We start from the raw sequence: 7,804 nt of genomic DNA on the forward strand, positions 1-7,804 counted from the left end.
GGTCTTACGACTTTTCGGAGACCTATGTTTTTGGTAAATAGTCATCCGGGCCTGGTCACTGCGACCCCCTTTGTGAGAAGGCACCCCTTCTCCCGAAGTTAAGGGCCTATTTTGCTGAGTTCCTTAGAGAGAGTTGTCTCGCGCCCCTAGGTATTCTCTACCTATCCACCTGTGTTGGTTTCAGGTGCAGGTACCCTCTTGCTCAAGGTCGTTCGAGCTTTTCTTGGGAGTATGGCATGGGTTACTTCAGCGCCGTAGCGCCTGGTATTCGAACATTGGCTCGAGGCATTTTCTCTATCCCTTCTTACCTTGAAACAGTAGGGACACCTTACGTTCTTGAACCGATAACCATCTTTCGGCTAACCTAGCCTCCTCCGTCCCTCGGGACCAACAAGGGGCGATACAGAATATTCACCGTTGTCCATCGACTACGCCTTTCGGCCTGATCTTAGGCCCTGACTCACGCTCCGTGGACGAACCTTGCAGAGGAACCCTTACGTTTTCGGGGCATTGGATTGTCACTAATGTTTACATTACTTAAGCCCACATTCTCGCTTCCGCTTCGTCCACCACCGCTCGCGCGGAGGCTTCTCTCTAAAGCAGAACGCTCCCCTACTGATGTATTTTTACATCCCACTGCTTCGGCAGATCGGTTAGCCCCGTTCATCTTCGGCACAAGAGCGCTCGATCAGTGAGCTATTACGCACTCTAACATGGATTTAGCGCAAATCTGTGATTTGAGATTTTATCTTCGAATTGAATATTCTATTAAATAGAAGTAATTCATCATCATTCGGTTAGGATCAATCTAAAACAATCCATCATATTATGTATACGATTCAACATGCCAGCTATTAAACAACTTATTAGAAATAGAAGACAGCCAATCAAAAATGTCACGAAATCCCCCGCTCTTCGGGGGTGCCCTCAGCGTCGAGGAACATGTACTAGGGTGTATGTGCGACTCGTTTAGATCATGAGCTGGCATAAAAGCAAGAAAATGACTTTTACAGTATCAATGATCAGTATCGGTGAATGGGATAGGATGGAAAAAGGAACTCCATTCATTATTAAAAAAAAAAAAAACTCTATCATATCCCTCTATTGTGTATGAAGTTTATGGTATCCGTTGGTGTAAATCCAATCAACTGAATTTAAGATGATAAGAAACTCTCCATTGGTAACAAATGGTTATCCATTAAGCGGAGGAAATCTTATTTAAAAAGCATAAAACGTAAAGATTAGGTAGGTTCCCAATCTGGCAAGAACGGACTAAAGGGTCGGCTTACCCAAAGAAACTTTCATAATTAAATACCGTTCTTGTATAGGTAGATCGATTGTGAAAGACCTATTACTGGATTATTCATGGGTAGAGCCAAAGCCTGTGAACTATACAAGTTCCCAATAACATTAATTAGTTGATTAAATATTAAATTAAAGTACAAAGTAAAAGCTCCGGTGTATAGAGAAGACCTCACCGTTTAAGAAGTAACCATAGAAACAAAGGAACCCACTATATCTTTTTTGATTTCTTTTATTTACTAGATTTTTGATACCTAGGAAAATACAATTTCTTATTTCTTTCTTATTTCACAGTGAAATATCTAATAAAAAAAATCGTGGTCGGGAAGGTTTGATCCTTTTGTTCCAGGAGGAATAGCCTCTCATCATATTGCAGCAGATGAACCAGCTATGGACAATTCCAATAAGATTTCATTCTTGAACAAAAATCCATTTTTTGATTTATTTCATCTATTCTATGACCGGAACAGGGGAGGATACACGTTACACTACAATTTTGAATCAGAAGAGAGATTTCAAGAAATGGCAGATCTATTCACTCTATCATTAACCGAGCCACATCTGGTGTATCATAAGGGATTTTCCTTTTCTATTGATTCCTATAGATTGGATCAAAAACAATTCTTGAATGAGGCCAAGAATGAATCGAAAAAGAAATCTTTATTGGTTCTACCTCCTATTTTTTATGTAGAGAATGAATCTTTTTCTCAAAGGATCAGAAAAAAATGGGTCCGGATCTCCTGCGCGAATGATTTGGAAGATCCAAAACCAAAAATAGTGGTATTTGCTAGCAACAACATAATGGAGGCAGTCACTCAATATAGATTGATCCGAAATCTGATTCAAATCCAATATAGTACCTATGGGTACATAAGAAATGTATTGAAAACAAAAAAGTTTGTGACGCTGAACTGAACTCCTGATAGATAAGAGCAAATCGGAAATACTCCTTATCTCATACTACTCTCTCGATACAGAATCTAATTTTTTGAAAAAAAAAATAATACAAAAATTTCTCATATCGAATTCGAAGTGCCATGCTATTATTACTTAGTATTCATATGGCGAAGGCATAGTCTTCTTTTTTCTCTCAAATAAAAACCTCATCGGCGACAAGCGTGAGGGAATGCTAGACGTTTGGTAATTTCTCCTCCGACAAGGATAAAAGATCCCATTGAAGTGGCTAATCCCATGCATGCTGTATGGACATCTAGTCGCACAAATTGCATAGTATCATAAATAGCGATCCTGTATTACCGGCCCCGTGAGAGTTTATAAACAAATACAGTTCTTTGGTCTCATCCTCGATACCGAGATATACCATAAGACCAATAAGTTGATTCGAAATCTCGCTATTAATCCCTTGGCCTAAAAAAAGTAATCTTTCTCGATAAAGTCGGTTGATTAGGGTAAAATTGTATCCCTTACGAACCGTACATGCGCCTTTTGATGCATATAGTTCCAAAAAATTGTGAATCAATGTATAGATTCCAGTCCTCTTTCTTTTTTTCTAGAAAAGTTTTTTCTTACTTCTAATGAAAAGGCTTTTCTTCAATTTTTCAATAAAGACGAGTTTTGACTGCTTTTTTATATTTTCGATTTTCCATTCGAAAATTCTAAGTTATAAGAAAGGGTCATTAAACTTATCGAATTAACTTCTCATTGATGTATTCTTTCATTGAGATTGAATCCAAACGTGATGGTATTTTTGTCACGACCCGAGCTACGGGCCGCGACGGGTATCCGGGGCTAACCACCGAACACCGCTCATATTACTGCTTATCTGCTGTCATTCATACTAAGTGCTCGTAATCATATAAAACTGTCGTTTTCTGAAATATATTTGCTTTTATAAACATAAGCCCTTCGGCTATCAAAATAATATATACATGCATATACATAAGAGCTATAGGACCATACTACCCACACTGCGTATCTACGAGCCTCTACTAGGGTACTAGACATATGGACGGGACAGGACCCCGTCATGCCCAAAAGATATATATACAGACATATGTACCAAAAGAATAATCAACGACACCTTCAGAAAATGGAGTGCTCTCAAGTCAGCTGCTAGCTCCTATGAGTCTGGGTTACCTCCCTGTCTACCTGTGGGCATGAACATATGGTACGAAGAAAAGGACGTCAGTACGAATATTGTACTGAGTATATAAGGCATAAACAGTAATGAAGCATCAATAAACTGAGGAGGCATAAAACAAGGAGCAATCTGTAACTGACTGAATCATAAAGAACATCATACATGCTGGCTTACTTTCATGCTCATCATCATCTCATATATGCATAAATGTATAAGCTGCCCGACCATATAAGTGTGGTGTGATAATCAATAACATTAGCAATAGCATTAGCTTGCGTCCAGGCCTCCCGCGTCCGGGGTATCATCTCAAGCTGCCCACTAGTGGTGTCTGCCCATGCCATTTGGTCATGGTGTGTATAGCTGCCCGCCTTGGTGGTGACTGCCCGGCCATATAGGCGCGGTGTGATATCATCATATACTCATTACATCATGCTTATCATAATATGCTTATCATATATGCTTGTCATAACTCATCACGGTATCTTTGGACCTCATATACTCATTATAATGCATGCATAGGGACTTAGCTAATCATACTTTATCGGGGTGACGTAAGGTCGTGGACCCCCGATGTCATTATGAGCATTCTTAAGTATTCTGCCTCACCTTGAAGGAACAAGCATAAGGTGAGTGTGCATAATTATCAACACCATTAGGATACATATATTACATCATTAACTTCTTAGAGGCATCATATCATAGGCTATAGCATTTCTAGACTTTAGCTTACTATCATCGTTATCGATTTCATCTCATATCTCTTACCTCGTATAGCTATTCATGAGAGAGGGCTCTTAACTTTCGTGGAGATGGAGCATACATAGTAAAAGAGGAATTTCATGCCATAAGACTCATGTCTTAGAAAGAAAGGGCTAAGCCTCACATACCTTTGTCGTTTAGCTATTCTATCGCTTGCTCGTTCTCCTTTAATGCACTCGTTTACCTTCAATGGAATTCGTATCGACATTAGCTATATCATCGTGAAAACATACTTACTAAAGCTATAGAAATTTGGGCAGCATTTCCTTTGTTTATACTACTTTCCTCCATATTCCATATCAACTCCCAACATTCATAATAATCATCATGATATCACTAACAACAATTGCCATTCATTCATATGATTCGCATCTCATAATTTCACTTCAATTTTCCATAATTATGACTAAAAGTCCATCGTCGTATTCTTTCATATCCAATACTTATTTCATGTTCTATAGGTCATTTATAACGTATTTATATCATAAACATATTCATTTTCATGATTCAATCCAACCACCATTTCAAAATGACATTATTCATCCATTCGATGACCCATTTGTTATACACTTCTACAATCCATGAGTCTTAACTTAGTAATACTTCAAATAGCATGTAAAGGTCATGAAACTTACCTTAAATACTAGAGGAACAAGCTTTGGATGATATTACACCTTTTCCACCAAAACCCTATTTCATCTCTCTTGGGTTTTCTTGGTTTGGATGACTTTTAATGGGTTTCCTTCACTTGATTCTCTTGATTTCTTGTTGTTGATCCTTGATTTCTAGTGATTTCTCATGGATGAGGTGTTTGGAACTCTCTAGAGGTTTCTTATGTTGTGGGGGTGAAGTGTGAAATGAATGAAATGAAAAGGAAAGGTCCCTTATATAAAATTAAGTTCAGCCCCGATGGAAATATACGGACCAACATACGGTCCGTATAAAATCTACTGACCGTATGTTGGACCGTATATCTGGTCCAGTGAATCATGACTTGCTGGACTGGATCTACGGCTGGACATACGGTCCGTAGATATTATACGGCCAGCATGTCCGGCCGTATGTCTATCCAGTTCTCCGAGAGTCGTTTCGTCGACTCGTTTGATCTCCGATCCTTATGGACCCTTCTTAACCCTTGTTCAACGCTTCAATATCATTCCAAGGGACGTTATAACTCTTCCTTGGGGCATCATTTATACGCCATTAACTCAATACTCGTAATTCTCATTCGATACATTCAACTTGTATCTCGCCTTCCTTAACAACTTTCTTTTCTTCAATCCGAATGCCTTCGGAAATCTTAATTAGAGTCATCACATACTATTTCTTGCTTGTCCGTACTTCGTATTCGTCATGTCCTTTGTTAGCCTATTCATCGTACGATAAGGGAAATTTTCTAAGGTGTAACAATTTTCTTGTTCCTGAATGGGTCTGTTTCATCTTTTTAGGTTTATGCTCTACTCCGGGTAAAGATCCACCCGATTTGGATTTGTACATATAGGACAAATGCTTCCATTACCATTTCTTTTTGTATTTTTTTTTCAATTCATTTTATACAAGTATTTATTAGAGTTGAGATAACTTTGCTTGACAATTAGGATCTCTTTACAAAAAAAAAAATATGAATAGCAAGCATAGATATCTTACCAATCGAATTGGGTTTTTCTAAACAGAGCCTAGATACTTCATTTTTTTAGTCCAACCAAGCCAACCATAAATTATTCTAATTGATAATATTAATATGAATCCCCTAAAAAATGGATCTAATTGCCCTTCACGCTCCAAATTTTTGATGATTCAATTTATCTTTCTTGGGCGAAACGGGGGATATCTCGATCGGGGGAGAGAACGGGGAAATACCATATGACCCATATATCTGATAAGTCACACTATACGTCAACCCAAGATGCATCTTCCTCTCCAGGACTTCGGAAAGGAACTTTTGGAACACCAATAGGCATTAAATGAAATAAAGAACTAAATACTGTATTTCACTTTGAGGTGGAAACGTAACAATTTTTTTTATTGTCTTTATAATATTCATATTGGTTTTTATCATATTTATTTTATCCATAGATTCTCAAAATTCATAAAGAAAGATAGAATGAATAAACTCAAATTATTACGAATAGGTCTTTCTAATGATAAGTAAGTATGGACTCATTCGCTCATACAAAATGGGATCAACTCCCCCATTGGGTATTGGTACTTATCGAGTATCTAACCTTGTGTCAGGACCTACGGGCCAAGGGACAGTCTCAGGTATACAGTTTCTATGGGGCGTAGGCCTCCCAAAAGGTAACGGAGGCGTGCAAAGGTTTTCTCGGGCCGAACGGAGATTGGCCCTCGAGTGCAAAGGCAGAAGAGAGCTTGACTGCAAGACCCACCCGTCGAGTAGGGATGAAAGTCGGCCTTAGTGATCCGATGGTGCCGAGTGGAAGGGCCGTCGCTCAATGGATAAAAGTTACTCTAGGGATAATAGGCTAATTTTCCCCAAGAGCTCACATCGACGGGAAGTTTTGGCACCTCGATGTCGACTCTTCGCCACCTAGGGCTGTAGTATGTTCCAAGGCTTGGGCTGTTCGCCCATTAAAGCGGTATGTGAGTTGGGTTCAGAACGTCATGAGATAGTTCGGTCCATATCCGGTGCGGGCATTAGAGTATTGAGAGGACCTTTCCCTAGTACGAGAGGACCGGGAAGGACGCACCTCTGGTGTACCAGTTTTCGTGCCCACGGTAAACGCTGGGTAGCCAATTGCGGAGCGGATAACTGCTAAAAGTATCTAAGTAGTAAGCCCACCCCAAGATGAGTGCTCTCCTATTTTGACTTTCCCAGAGCCTCCGGTAACACGGTCGAGACAGCGACGGGTTCTCTGCCCCTAGGGGGATGGAGCGACAGGAGTTTTTTTGAGAATTCAAGAGAAGGTCACGGCGAGACAAGCCATTTATCATTACGATAGGTGTCAAGTGGAAGTGCAGTGGCGTCCTTGGGGTGATCTCGTAGTTCCTACGGGGTGGAGATGATGGGGTCGGTCCATGGATTTTCCTTCCTTTTCTTTTGCCGCATTTCGCTCAAAGGGTTGAAGGGAGATAGTGCATCAAGCCGTTCGCAAGGGCCAACTTGATCCTCTTCCCCAGAGATCTCAGATGAGGGAACCCTTGGAGAGCCGCTGACTGCAACTACCATCCATACAATGAGCATTCTCAATATTATGCCTTGAAGAGGACTCGAACCTCCACGCTCTTTAGGACGAGATTTTGAGTCTCGCGTGTCTACCATTTCACCACCAAGGCATCTTGAAAGTGAATCGTATTTTACCCAACTCTATATCTGGAATGTTTGAAATACGTATGAATGGAAGAAGAAAGAGAATTTTCTACTTAAATTGAATTAGATTGGAATTTAGTGGAATTTTCAACAGATACAAATGGAAAGAAATTGATAAAACATCCCTAGAAATAGACTTCTGCTACTTAGACTTGTAAATGTATTCATTTCCTCTGCACTGACACAATCAATACTACTATCAGAGTGAAACAAGGGATATAAAGAAGAAGAGAGGCTATACTATATTAGTAACAAGCAAACCTTGTATGTGTATCTCCAAACATTTTGGAGATAAATACCAATTAGAAGATCTG

The sequence above is a fragment of the Lycium ferocissimum genome, unplaced genomic scaffold (genome assembly GCF_029784015.1).
Source record: "Lycium ferocissimum isolate CSIRO_LF1 unplaced genomic scaffold, AGI_CSIRO_Lferr_CH_V1 ctg15745, whole genome shotgun sequence".
Classification (NCBI taxonomy): Eukaryota; Viridiplantae; Streptophyta; class Magnoliopsida; order Solanales; family Solanaceae; genus Lycium; species Lycium ferocissimum.